The 15,401-nt window shown below is 42.9% G+C and overlaps 1 protein-coding gene across 1 annotated transcript in view; it reads right to left on the bottom strand.

The window, feature by feature from the left end:
• Nucleotides 1-15,401, bottom strand: part of LOC109963251 (RNA-binding protein Nova-1-like) — a 72,360-nt gene that overhangs the window by 36,499 nt on the left and 20,460 nt on the right. The gene's annotated exons all lie outside the window — the stretch shown is intronic.

Below are 15,401 nucleotides of genomic sequence, written 5' to 3'. Positions count from 1 at the left end.
GTTTAACCAAACCTCTCTCCTAGTATTAACCAAAACCAACTTTTAATCAAAAGTACAAACACACTGAGAAATAAATAAAGATGTCTTTTTAAATTTGAAAAGAGAACTAGAGAACCCACACACCTCTTTGTGATTGGCTGCAGTAGCATATGACAGGCAACACTTAGGGAACCAAAGAGAGCTGTTTAACAGCTCATGGCACGTGGATCAGGGTTTGACTCCTTTGGACGCACACACACACACCATTTACTCAACAAAGCTTGTCATCCATGGAGACCAGCATGCCTGGTCTTTTACATCATCGTCATCATCATCATACACAATCTGGTCCCCATTTGTTACAGCTGGGACTGCATAGTGTGTCTGAGTGTGTGTGTGCATATTCCTATGTATGTCTTTGTCCATGTGAGATCATATATGCACGTGTGTGAGCTAGGACCTGGCTCCACATTGAGGACACGTAGCCTGAGAAAGTAAAAACTGTGCAGTCTCACACACACCAAAACATCCTCAACTGTCAAGGAACCAGCAGCTGGCCGGTTCCTTTGTGCACTGCTAGTAAAAGCTGATGTCCATATTACTTATTGTAATTAAGAGCTTAAATAGTTAAAGCTAGAGTATGGAACTTAAGGTAGCACTAGCATAAAACTTGAAGTCAGTCCACTCTGTTCCGCTCAGCGCTCCCTCTCCCTGCTCCACTACACTCCACCACACCCTGCACCACACACTCTTCAGATATTTGTCGTTATGAAACTACAATAAATAAGAATGCAATAAAACTCAAGCAGAAATACCGGAAAATCTCTGATTGGTTGGAGAGGTCAACCCTGGTCAAAACCTTTTAGAAGCTAATATCTCTACACTGCTGCCAGTCTGGGTCACAGGAGGCTTCGACTGCACCTCTCCACATTAAGACAAGCTTTTTGGAGCAGATTCCTACAACAGACATATTTCTGAAAAAAAGTTAAATACTGTAGCTAAGAAAGATGTTTTGTCTCATCTAATGCAAAACTATCATATCATGTTATATATCAGTAATGACAGATAGTTAATCTTATAACCCAGGATCAACATCGTTGTAAATGTCCATCCATCCATCATCTATACCGTTTAGCCTGAATAGGGTCGCGGGGTGACTGGAGCCAATCCCAGCTGACACTGGGCGAGAGGCGGGGTCCACCCCTGGACAAGTCACTAGTCTATCACAGGGCTGACACTTAGACACAAACAACTACACACACACACACACACACACACTCCTATGGGCAATTTAGAGACAGGAGCTGTGAGAATTACAAAGGCGATTCTTTCTGCTGCTGCTCAGACATCAGATCCCTGTTTTAAATCACCTGAAAAGAGCTCAATAAAGAAGCTCTACAAAGGAGCGAGACAGGAGGTCAAACTGCATGCTGTAGGTGTGTATGAGTGTGTGAGTGCAGACTTGACAAAGACATGATGGACATGTGTGTAATTAGAAGTAAAAGAGTTTCTGATAGAAAGAGCAAAAGACATCTCTACTTCTCTCTCTCTCTCTCTCCCAGTGTTATGTGTAAGTAGGCGGAAGAAAGTGGCAATTAGCAATCAGCTAAAACACTAATTAGCTCCCTCTCGCACCCTCTATCTATATGCCTCACTCTCCGCAAAGTATCAGTGTGGCTTTGAATGTGTGTGAGTTTGTGTCTGCACTTTCTTGTGAATGTGCTCTGTATTGTGTTAATGTGCACGTGCATGTGAACATGGAGGGTGGGTCTGACTGGAAGTGTGATCTCATCTTTATTAATGACAACCATATGGAAGATGATTGTATGATCTACAGCGTGATGTAGAAGGAACACAGGGCTGCAGGATGGAGCGAGATCAAGGCAGAGTTTTACAGAATGTGGCTCAAGAATATTGATGAAGTGACACTTGAAAGAATTGATGACTGCTGTAAAACAGTCAGGTTGTGAACAGACAAAAGAAAACTGAGCCAGAATGGTGCTCTTCAAGGTGAAAACTATGCAAAAAAGAAAGTGAGAAAGAGATGCTTTAATGCCCAAAGGGGTTTTATTTATGCGGCACTGTTCATCGCATGCTGTTATGCTAAAGTAATGAGCTAAAATTTGCTAAAGCAGCTACAGTTTAGCCTAATTATTTTTCCTATACTGTGATCATGAAGGGAATGAGGACTGTATATTGACAGTACTGTTCATTTGTCAGTATTCAAGCCTATAAAGACTGAATTTAAGGAGAAACTATAGAAAAAAAACAAAAAGCAAAGAAACAACTTAAAAGCCAAAAAAGAACCAAACAGGCCGTTCACTGGTAAACAGGATACATATCAACCTGCCATCACTGCTGGGTCAAAGGTCAGGAACCTCATCAGCCAATCAGCACGTTCTCTGTGGGAATCCACCAATCATGTGACCAGCACTGAACCCTGACTGTCTACACACATGAATGCAGACATTTCAAAACACACACACACACACACACACACACACACACACAGCAATCAGGCTCAAAGCTTCGTAATTAAAATGAGAGTCCAGCTAGCGTGTCAGAGAGACGATACGGCAGCTGACAGCTTTGTGGGCCCTCAGACTCGGGTGGGGGATTAATCATGGGGAATAAAAGGGGTGATGGTGGTGTATATGGTTTGGGGGGGGGGTGGGAGGCAGGGCCTATATGGGGGCATGGGTGTTGGGAAAGGGGGAGAAATTGGGGAAGCTTTAACTGGGGGATTAAAAATAATGGAAGTAGGGAGGGACGGGGGCTCGGGGCAGCTGTGGAGCCAGCTCTTTTGTGAGGGAGGAGTGTGAGTGTGTGTGTGAGGTAGGCAAGCTAAGGGGTCCCAGAGGGCTACCTTTGTCCCCTTGCCAGAGACTGGGGGTCTGTAAAGACAAAACAAAGCTACTACACAACTGGTTTGCTCTCTCTCTCTCTCTCTCTCTCTCTTTCTCTCTTCAGTGTCTTTTGCATCAATGAGACTCTTTGTTTGCTGCACTCACCTTCCTCCTCCTTAAAGGGAATGCTACTCCTACACAAAACAGGACTCTATAATTAAGGAACCTGTACCTTTAACAGCATGCACACATACATGTACACACACAACACACATACACTCCCTGACACAGATGTGTGTGTGAGGTACTCAGAAGCATTAGCAGATTTAGACATTTTAGATCTGACCCCTTTGTGTAACTGGAGGGGTGTTTCCATGACTACCATCAACGCCAAGTGTCATTGTTGTGGAGGGCCAATTAGAATGGAGCACATACGTCACTGTGTGTGCATGTGAAATTGTGTTTGATCAGCAAGCCTTTCATTTGAGTTTTTTTTTATTTTTGTTTTACTTTGTCATCAGCTTTACAGCCACCTCATTGAGAATTAAGACTTTTACATTTTGTGCACATTGAGTTTTTAGTGCACGGTGCTCTGGTGGAGTCTTGTTTGCTTAAATAATATCTCATGGTACCTTGTGAGCAGCTCTTCCAGAAAAGCTCTGCTCAGTATTCCACTGAATACACAATTTATGATGTTATTAAAACACAAATTACAGCCTCGACTTCCTTCCAGTGCTGCTTATTTCAGCAACTCTCAAGGACAGAAGGCGAGAGGATCTGGAAGCCAACCAAGACGGGAAGAAAGACATCTCTCTGTCTCTCTCACTCTCTTACACCTGCTAAGGAGGGAGAGAGGGAGTCGGGAAGGAGGGGGAGGCGGGTGGGAGGGAGTGGGACTCCTTCTCTAGGAGAGCTGTCACTTTGATTCTCATCACCAAGGCAACGGATGTGCAGTCCCACAGTCCTCTGCTTTGTCCAACAGGGGTGGGGGTGAATGTGTGTGTGTAGTAGCTGCCGTGCTGCACTTCTACAAGCCTGCCTCGCGCACACACACACACACACACACACGCACACAGATTCAGCAAGGGAAGCTGTGAAAGCATAAAATCGCCATGGTGACACTGAGACAAATCTAACTATTCCTGCTATTTATGGGAGAAGAGGGAGAGCAGGCATTTTTCTGCAGTCAAAGTAGCTGAAATTGCACTGTGTGCGCGCTGTCTCTGTACATGATAAAGATGCTTATGAAGGGGGCTGAGTTACGGTGCTTAGCCAAGCTCCTCACGGAAAGGAGCTCGGCATAAGAACTGACAGATACGAGTAGCTGGGTGACAGGAAGGAGAGAGAATGAGAGAGCAAGGGAGGAGACGTCCATCATTTAAAGTCTGCTGACCTGACTCAGCCTGAGGCGTTGCTTTTCAAAGTCTGCATCACAAACACCCACCAGCAGGTCATGGAAGACTCTGAAGTGTCATCAAGGGGTCACAATAAAAATAATATTAACAAACTTTTGCCAGTCTACGCCCCGGTCAAACTGCTCTCCAGCAACCCCCACCACAGCCTCTAAATGTAAGTGCTGATTTATTAAACATCAAGTTCTGATACAGTAAAATAAAATCAAATAAAAATCACTGCCACCACATCTGTAAAGGTTGTGTCACACCACACATAACTGCAGGTCGAGTGATAACTGTTGTCATGAGGAGGTGCGTTAGTTTTAATTGATGAGGACAACACTTTCTACATATAACTATGGTGAAGGAACTGTAAAGTCAATGGACAGTTCAAGTGCACAGACGCAGATTTAGCCAGCATCTGCAAATTAATAGAAACACATGTCCAAAAATGTTTCAACTTCACTTTATAAATAAACAGAGATGTTTGGAAGGAAGAGTGGAAGTGGTGGGGGGGGAATGAACTGGAGCTCCTCAAAGGTTTTGACATGAGTCAGAGGCTGAGATGTCACAAACACAAACACAACACACAGCCAGTGCAGGTTACTGGATCTATAAAGTAGGTGGATTCAATTTTTGTGAAGATTAAACAGAAATACAGCACAAACATGTCAAATCTTAAATCGTAACGAGAGGCGTCATTAGTGGAAAAAACTTGCACACAGAACCAAACATGTGCACCACATACGCATAGGTGCACCGGTTTAACAAAGACAGTTTTGCACACAGAGTACAGATGTACACACACCCTCTCTCTACCGAGGCAGATGGGGACACCCTCTCTCCCCTGCGCTCCCCCCACCCCCCGACTTGCCTGACCAGGGTCAAAGAGCCTATTGTCATACAGAGCGCCTTGCCTCCACCTATTGTCTGTGACAGTTGGAAACCCTCAGAGCTCACACAAACCTCTGCACATTCAGCTGCCCCTCCTCCTCCTTTAGCTCTGTCCTTTCTCCTCTTTATTTCACTCTCTCTTCGCTCCTTCCTCTACCTCCTCTCTATGTGCTGACTCCACTTCAATCTGTCACACACACACTGACACAGCTGGACCCGTGCAGATGCATGTAGGAACAAATTAATAACTTTAGCTAGATTATCAGAAGTGCTTTACTTTATTTACTGGACTACTTAGTTATTTCTAAAGCTTTTTCATGTTTGTTGCTTACATTGAACCTAGAGCTCTTACTGATGCTGCGGTCAGTCAGATGATAAGATTAGTTCACATGAATCATTAATGAACAGTGTGGGAAAACTGTTACAGGACGTAACAGTGGTTGTGAAGGACTATAGGAAAAAGCTGAAAATGCCAAGAGCAGGCTTGAAATTCAGTTCCAAAATGGAAACTGGATGTACAGTTCTCATAGATCAGAATCTTATTTTTGTATATATGCAGCCAAATCTGCTTTAGTTTTCAGATTGTTTAGATTGCCTTGCTGTTTGCTTGTAAACACAAAATCAAGGTGTCTGGTGACTTTTTACTTGCACAGCTTAATAAATAACACACCAGACACATTACATTACATTATCCTTGCTCGATTTGATGAAATTCTAATGTTAAAAAACTTAGTAGAACCTGCATTCAACACTACTGAAAGCGTATGCATGGAAACAAACTGCAGATTGATTCTCAGAAATGACCTAAACAGACCTGGAGATGGATCAAGTGCATCAGTGCACAATGTATTTAACAGCTTCATACAGGAGTACAGCTGTGTCCTGTAAGACTGGAGGCCTCAGTGGAGCCTGGGTGCAGCAGTAGCTCCCTGACCCAGAGAGGCGCACTTCTGCCAGGCACTGCAGAGACACAGAGAGAGCCTTAACAGTGACGCTGCAGTTCGAGTGGCTGCAGGGCGACACGATCCAGAGAGTGGCAGGTGGAATCTCTTTAACACATGCACACAGTGCTGGATTCTCACTTCAGTATTGTGCAGGAAGGCTGCAAGTCTCTTTCCAGCTCCCTCTCACACTAACATAAGCAGGAAGAGTGTCTCTTCTTTCATGTCAAACAACTGCCAGCCATGAACATACTAGATGTGATATTCTTGAGTCTGCCAGCACAGTTTTTTTTTCCTGAGTCTGTTTCAGACCCAACTGAGATGGCTGCAAGCCGACATTTGTTGTCGTTGCAATTTTCAAAGAAAAAGCTGCTTCTGGTTTTTTGGTTTACTCACAATACTTGTGATTTGGGAATTATTCCGTTTGGTGTAGCTGTCGATACCAGCAGCTGCTAAAAGCGAAAATAGAGACATCAAGTAAAAGAAAAACTATTCTTTTAGTGCAGTGAAAGAGGTAAATTGTTTGTTAGAGAGTGACAGAAAGCAATTTGAAATCCAAATTTTGGTTAGGTTTGTTCAATCCCCAAGAGAATAAACACCATCTCCTGTGTGGCTGAGAGCTGCAGATACGGTAGCTGGGGTCTGTCTGTGTATCTGATATCAAAGGATAAAACTAAGCTAAGTGAATCACACTAATCATAACAGCTCTCAGCCTGGAGTGCCAGCACAGTGATTTATGGAGTAAGAAGAAAAAGAATAAACAGATCAAATCAATTGCCAAGTTTAATTTAGTGATAATAATTTTAAGAAATCCAGTCTAAAAGCCTGCCATGATTAGGCATATAATAGCATGAAAGAGTGAAAGCACACACTGCAGTGATCATCAGTGGTGATTATCCCATGGGGCGGTGTGTTGGTGCCTTTGTATTACTTACATCATGAGGACCGAAACATGTTAACACACTCACACTGTGGGGACCCGGCCATCCTGGTATGGACCACAAGCTGGTCCCCACAAGGAAATCACTGAATTTTTGGGTGGCAACATGATTTAGGGTTAGGATGAGGTTAGGGTCAGGGGTTAGGGTCAGGCAAGTAGTGGTTATGGTTAAAGTTAGGATAAGGAAATGAATCTAAGTCAATGTAAAGTCCCCACAGGGAATGAAAACAGTGTGTGTGTGTGTGTGTGTGTGAGGAGAGGCAGTAAAATCACTGACTGCAGCACCCCACCCCTTTCCAAGGGCACAGACACACACATGCACTTACTTGTATTCACATAAACAGGCTGAGCATCAGATAGAAAGATGAAGTGAGAATTTTGCACACAGTGATGCGTACACTGATCTGTGGGCAGGGCCGCCATGTCCCAGCTCTTCTATTTACATTTGGCCTCACTGGGATCCTCAACACTCCCTGACTGAAAGTCTAAACACAAATGCAGCAAATGGAGAGAAAGCAAGATCTGAGGTGAAGGAAATCCTCCTGATCAGCAACTTTTCAAATGATCATTTCTTGTTGTTGAATTCTGCAGGCTACTGTAAGCAAAGGCAGAATTACAGAGGGTAGGGAGGAAGTGAAATGTGAGAATGCAGAGCTACAGTAAAGAGAAAAGGGAAATACTGGCTCCATTATAGCAGGTGAATGGATCAAGACACCCTGTCTTGGTCCTCTATGTGGCAGATGTGGTGCATAGATTGATTAGCCATGCCTGTCTGCATGCAGCAGGGGTCTGAGTGGTGTGACCAGAGAGCTGCAGAGGTAGGGAGTCCGGGTTCGGGACTGCTTAAAGCAACCTCTTTCTATCTGACAATACAGAGTCATGTGTAAAGGTTGTGGAGTCCAGTGCATGGATTAGCATTACCCTCTAGAACTGAACTCAGGCAAAAGAAACTGGATGTGAAACCCTATCAAGTAATGACTTTTTACATAAATGTGATCAGCCTTTAACTGTAAAAGATTTATTCTTCAGAACCATCAGAGAACATACACTGCCTCTGGATCCTTTATCTGTTAGAATTACTCCGTTGACTGATACGGTGTAACATATTTATTTAATTAAGTAGAGAAACAATTTTAAAGGAGAATTACACTTACTGATAAATTAGGTTTTATTTTAGTAGCGCTGACTATTGATTTTATTGATTCCAGTGGTGTTTTTAGTTACACTTGTCAGAGCCATGATAACTGGACTCTGTGGACTCTTACGAAGCTGCAGTTCGTTGTGCTATTGCCCTGGACTGTATTATTTTGAAAGGTGCTTTGAGGTGGATGATGACGCTGCATGTCAGTGTGGCATTATGGGTGTGGTGGCCTAAAGACTGCTGGACCGACAGAATGAATTCTGGGTGGGACCAGTGAAAAAGCAGTGGCTGCCTTTCGCTCCAGTGCTCGAGTGGAGCTACTCAGAGCTGTAGGAGGCCCCTCGGTGAAAGTTATCCTGACTCAATAAAGGTACAGAAACAATTATTCTGCCGTTCACATTGGAAAACACCAGCAAATCTAAAAAGTAGCAGATATTCTAATACGGGTTATAACAATTTAATACTTTAAGGTCTTGGTGTCGAATTTGATTGTATGAAGCTTTTCTCATTCAAAAAACATGAAGTGGTATCATGTGTGCATCTTGTCATATTCCTTAGCTTTAACAATAAAATGAAAAAGTGATGATGCAGCCTGCTCTTTGCACCTAAAACCTAGCACCTAACACCATCAACTTTCTTTTGAAATACAACTGGTTATTTCCTCATACTACTGGTATTTTTATTTTAGAAAAGTTGCCGCCATCCTTTTCAGACTTTTCTCACCGTACAGCAACAGTTTAATGTCCTCTTTAAAAATGGGGCTGCTACGCAAATGGAAACAGTGTAGGTGATGGAAGTGTTGCAGCCGCAGTCAGTCTGAGTGTTGGGAAATGATCGTCTGGCCGTCAGCCTGCGTGGCACTAACTGGTACTGAGGCACTACTCGGTCTGTCTGCCTGCCAGCTGACGTCACACACACACACACAACAATTTTTTTGTTTTTTAGAAAAGGTGTTGTCAATGTTTCATCACTGTTTCTTCAGATTCAACTCATTTCCTCTGCATTTTATGCACTCAGCAATAAGGTAATAGAGCCCTCTGTTGATGTTTATTTGAAATAAAAAGTCACTCATTTTCTGCAGCCATAAATTTACTGCAAATAAAAAGTTAAAGAAGGGTGTGAAAGCACATACAGTCACTATTACTGCAAACCACTAAGACTGATTTATGATAAATAATTATATTTACAGCATAGCAAAAACTAAGATGTGCTCCATGTTAACAATAACCAATAACTCAGAATAGTGTTGACACAGACTCAGTGAAGGTTTTCATTTTTGGCTGAGCTCTGATCAATCTCAGACCTTTAACTGGTGTTGGTTTGCTGCAGTAATGTGACAAATTAAGACGGACACAAAGTAGGAATCTAATTTAGTGGAAATCATCTTGTTATACTTATAAACAGCAGACATTTGCAATAAATCACTTAATGAAGAGGGGAAATGGCTAACAAACAGGAAATTCATTAGTGTTGCATATGTGTGTGTCTGTGATATGTAATACTGCAGTTTTCCATCTCTCAGTCTGAGAGCTCAGAGCTGCTAAGAGGCTTAAAGTGCTGTTGATGTTGATAAAGGCAGGGATCAGTACATGCGTGTGTATGTACATGTCAGGTTTGTGTTAGCATGTTAGGTTATGTAGCCTTGTGTGGCAGATGTGTGTGTTGGCAGATGGGATATTAAATACTGAAAATCATGGCGTGGGATTAAAGACAAAGCTCTAAAATGGTGGCACTCTGTGACATAGGACACAGAGCAAGAGAGAAAGAACAAGAGCAGAAGAAAGGGGGCGTATGGAGAGGCCAGCGCAGGTCGAGGTTGGGACAAAATCGATTAGTGACCAGACTGAAAACCATCATTTTATAAAGAAAGTCCAATTTAGCCTCAACTTAATTGATGTTTTTCTTACTTCTATGACCAAGTCTATGTAGACAACCTTGATATAACTACAGCTGTTTGTCTACCACAAGACTAACCAATGATCAACTGAGTATCAAGTTCTCTTATTTTTGCTTGTGACTCAGTAGAGCTGCAGGATTTTCTCAGCTACTAATGAGAAACTTGTTGGCTCACTGCAGTCGTGTGAACGACAGTCAAATCAGAACATGTGGTTCTCTTCCTTCAGGGTGTCTCATTAACAATCAGAGTGAGTCTAGACTGCGCTCACTGACGTGAATCATAGGTGGAGTCACCATTTCAGGATTGTGTCCTGCTTTTGGACAGGTGCACGCGTACAAATAGGTCCTGGCATTATTGTCCCCACACCAACAACAAACACACAGGGAGAAAAGGACATACTCCTCTGAAGTAATGAGGTCAATGCTTTGGCTCAAATCCCAGTAGAAAGTTGATTTTTGTTACATTTATGTTTTTGGTTTAGTTAGACTCAGATCTGCTTTTTCAGGCATCCCAGTGAAGTGACTGGGTTGCATGTGTATTTAAACCTGGACAAAACCTAAACTGAAGCACTGAGCAGTTCACAAGCCAGACAAATGGCTCCAGACACAACTGTTATGAACATTAATGTTATAACAAATGCAAATAAAGCAGAACGAGACTCCATCTATGCTCTCCAACACCAGCAACAGTTCCTTAAAGCTCAAGTCAATGCTCACATCATCCTCTCAGCCTCTGTCAGCTGTAACACTCAGTTAGACTCTCACTGAGTGTTACAAAGTGAAGAGCGGCCATAAATCTGTAACCGGTCACAGGGAGGAAACTCTGACCACATCAATACTAATTCATTTCCAGCTTTTAGTCTGTCTTTACAGTTTTGCTTCTGTGTGTGACCAGAGGTCAATATCTCAGCAGAGAGGAGAAGAAGAGGAGGGAAGCGGGTCGATCCTAATTATAAAACAGGTGTCACGAATGAATATTTTATGTGGAACACAGCCCCTGTGTTCTCTGCACAGACTGATGAGCCAACAGATGTAGCGGTCGCACAAGCTGAGCACCTTCTGCACTAATGAAACATCTAAACCACCTTATTTTGGAAACATTAGAAGCAGCAGTGAGAGTTTAATATTTTTTATAGACATTTAATTTGATCTTGATGTTTACCTTTCAAGAAATTATTACCCACACTGCCAGTAACATTAAAACAGTTATATCTAATGGTCAGTAATGCACAATTAAATGTGCCAGAGAATGGGAGAGCATCCCTATGGAAGCTCCATATACAAGTTAAATGATGTTTAACCGTTATTCGGGGGGGGGGGGGGGCACCACACCACGGCACAACAAGCAGCACCATTTTCCAGACCTAACCTACCCTTAACACAAAGCATCCCCGAACCCTGTCCTCACCCAAGCAAAGAGCAGATAGTGTGGGTGTAAGAGTGAAGGCAAGTCTACAGGGTCATCAGGTGGACATCCTCTCTCTAACTGGTGTTTTGTTGAGTTGGGCTCACAACACTGTGAAGGTGTTCCAGTGTCCCAGAACCACCCCCCTCTTTGCCTGCACCCACACAGTACTAATCAAGACCTATTTAATTCAAAATGAAAGAAAATTTTAGATGCACTTCACCACTGCAGTACAGCAGGAAACATTTTTATGACCTGCAACTTAAAGACACAAGGGTGACAGTGATTCATATTGATGATCAGCTTCAGATGAATAAACACTGTGAGCACCTGCAGACTCCCAAACATAATGTGTAGGATAAATACATCAACGTGGAGTAAAGCCTCACATTTACTATGCATTTTTCAAGTAATTAAGATGGATGGAGAGGGAGAGAAACGAAAAGAGCAAGACAGAGAGAAGCTATATTTGGAAGCAGCACTGCCTTGTATTGTATGGGTATGTAATAAATCTGTTGTGCCATAAAGGTGAGTGTGTGTGTGTGTGTGCGTGCACGAGGATGAATGGTGGCCTGCCTCATCCCCAGTACTGCTGCTCCTTGCTAATTGGTCGTCGGCTTAAGTGCTGCTGCTGCACTATTCTCCAGATAGATGGGATGGAGGGAGCAATGAAGGGGGAGAGGAAGCAAAGGGAGGAAGGGAGGAGGTGAAGGAATAATGCAAGAGAGGGAGGAAGGGAGAAACGATTGATGACCGAGATGGAGCGGGATCAAAGGACACGTGAATAGAAAAAAAAAAGAGGTCTGAGAGAAGGAGGAAAGGAGGGCAGTGGAGGAACACAGGCTGAGGAAACGGGAACTGACAAGGTCAAGTGGTTACAAACCAAGTTTCTGCTCACATTCATACATTTTCTTTTCGTTATTATTCATATACAGTAAATTCTCAAGACAAGCATACTTTACACCAGATTGTATAAACCAAACAACTTTTATTTTGAAAGAGGATGAAGCTGCGATGACAAGTTTAAGGTTTTCACAGTTAATATTTCCCAGAACAATAAGGTGAAATGTCCAAAACTTCAACAACCTCTGCCAGGTTTTCCAAGACAGCTGCGATGAGAGTGTGTGCGCATGTGGGGGAGAAGAGCGGAGAGGAAAAGAGGCCGACTAATGTCTTCCGAGGAGTGAGAGGAGAGGAATGAGACGCTTTGGCCAAGATACAGCAGCAACTCTCTACTCTGTTCATTAGACTGGCTCTGTTATTCCCAGCACACTCACGCAGGCACAGACGGGCCCCTGCAGCAGGTGGGCCTTTTGATTTGTCACCCAGGAAGAACCGTGTCTCATTTGCATACAGATGCCCCCTTCAGCACAGAGGAAGGGTGCACACACACACACACACACACACACACACAGAGCTCCTTCAGTCCTCCTCTCCAGACTGGGTCCCATTCTTTCTTTCACTTTCTCCCTTACTTGCCTCTTACGCTTCAGTTCTTCACAGCAATTTTGGCAAACAAACCCCAGGAGACTGAAAGTCATGTATGTGTGCTTATAAATATGTTTGCATATTTATACACACTTCCTCTGTGCAACTGTGCAAACTTTCTTTGGACTGTTTGTGCTTATGTAAGTGTTTCAGCTCCATATGTTTTTGTTGTACATTTATCATGTCTGACTGTAGTTGTATGTGTTTGTAGGCATGCATGTGATGAATGTGTGTGTGTGCACATGTTGGAGATGCTCGGACCTTACATCTGTTCTAGCTGGCAGAGTTTTAAGTGGTCTTGTGTGCCGGTGTTAAACAATAAGGACTTGTTTTCAGACCCCAACACTAAACTGATACACACACTAAATTTACTGCCACCCAGTTGTATGCCTCCGCCAACCAGTCAAATTCATGGGAAAGGGACAGACATGAGGTCACTGACCTTTGACTACCAAAATTTAATCAGTTCATCCTTGAGTCCGGGTGGACGCATGTGCCAAATTCCCTCAAGGTGCTGCTGACATATCGTTTTCATGAGAATGGGTCAGATGGACGTACAGAGAGACGGACGGTCAGCCTGAAAATGTAATTCCCCCGGTCATGGCTCTCGCTTGCACGAAGGCATGAAAACTATTTATAGCAGTATTTTTGAAAGCGTTCTTACATTACAGATTCTTCTCAAGTTTTATAGACCTTTGTTGTCCAAAAAACAAAATGCCATCAATGAACATGGGTGCTGTAAGTTTTTAAGTTACTCCCACAGACCAAACTCAACGGTGTACCAGAGCCACATAAGCAGTTCCAAACAAATGCACTATTTACTCCTGTAAGAATCACATTTACAAAAGTACCCAGCACTTTACAATCATAGCAAACATGACCTTTGACCAACAAATTGTAATCAGTTCATCCATTATTCCAGGTGGACATTTGTGCCAGATATAATGAAATTCCCTCCAGGCGTTCCTGAGACATCACGTTCATCAGAATGGGACGGACATGTGGTGACAGTGGCCTTTGACCTCTGTCCACCAAAATCTAATCAGTTCATCTTTAAGTCAAAGGGGACATGTGCCAAATTTGAAGAAATTCCTTCATTATCACGTTCACAAGAATAGGACGGACGGATGGACAACCCAAAAACATAATTGGCGATGTGGAGGCATAGCAAGAATCAAACATTTGGAGACTCTGGTCGAGTTTAAAGTAGCTGAAAATGAACAGATCAGAGAATAGGATAACATGAAATTAAGCTTTATATGAAAATTAGAAGAAGAAGAATCCTCTTCATTGTCATTATAACAAGTACAACAAAATTCTGTTTGGAGCCGAGGGCCCCGGGCTGCTGCAGCGTACGCACCGCCACCATCACGGGCAACTTGGGGGTTCAGTGTCTTGCCCATGTTATTGCCCAAATTATTCACTGCTGATGAGTTTTCTTTCCAAAATGCATCATACCTAAATCAAGAATGTAGCACAGTCATGCTCCACATACTGATACATGTTGGGCTGGGTGACAGAATCTGTGATTTTCAGCCTAAATGTGGAAAATTGACCTCAGTTTGACTAAAAACTTTATCTGCCTGAGCTCTGAAACACATTTCAGAGCGGTACAATGTGCGTGTGGAGGTCCAACAAGTCTCTAGCAGAGCTGGAGAAACCTCATGCTGGGATTGGCTCGAAGACAGCGATTACATCAGAGACGTCGCAGGCGCTATGACAACACAGGGAAGCCTCTGGGAGTTTTAACTGGAGGTGGGATTGCTCAGTACGACTGCTGACGCTTTGTTGCGTGTGACTGTAATTTTACTTCTTACAGGAACCCTGTAAAAAATATATTATTCAAGAAGAAAGTGTGTATCATAGTAATAGATTTGGGTCATATGAACATGTTTAGCTACACCGCCAGCCCGCTACTGAGAACACACAGCTGAACTGGATACAACACTGTTTTTCCATGTGGTTTGAGGTTATACAAAGTAGAGGAAGAGAAGGAGTCAAACCACAGAAACACACACGTTATTTATCACTTGAAATTCAATATGTATTTCTTTACAATTAACTTCATGTGTGGGGAGAAACTGCTAAACCTTCCCTTTATTTAATTTGTTTTCCAACAGTATCTGCTCTTGGCTGCTAAAGCATGAATAAGGTTTCTATGGTTGTGTTCAGGCAGCTCGAAGCACTTGGTTGAGGTTAGGGTTTTAGTTAAGTGTTGAAAAAGTCAGCACTGACTTGAAGCATAAGGGACATGCTGTTTTTTCAGTCTTTCCAAAAACTTACCATGACGTTTATTAGCCTAACCCTAATCACATCCTTCTCTGTTACTGAGGAAATTGATGAAGATGTCACAAGGATGCCTGATTTCAAAAAACAACAAATTGCAAAGCATGTGCAAAGTACATAAGTGTACTTTAAAGCACACAGGGTTGCATCTGTATCACATTCACATGTGTTTAGTTAGAAACCGTTTGCTA

The sequence above is a fragment of the Monopterus albus genome, unplaced genomic scaffold, assembly GCF_001952655.1.
Source record: "Monopterus albus unplaced genomic scaffold, M_albus_1.0 scaffold71.1, whole genome shotgun sequence".
In the NCBI taxonomy this organism is placed as follows: domain Eukaryota; kingdom Metazoa; phylum Chordata; class Actinopteri; order Synbranchiformes; family Synbranchidae; genus Monopterus; species Monopterus albus.
Note: the sequence above shows the minus strand (reverse complement) of the source record. Positions and strands in the feature narration are given on the sequence as shown.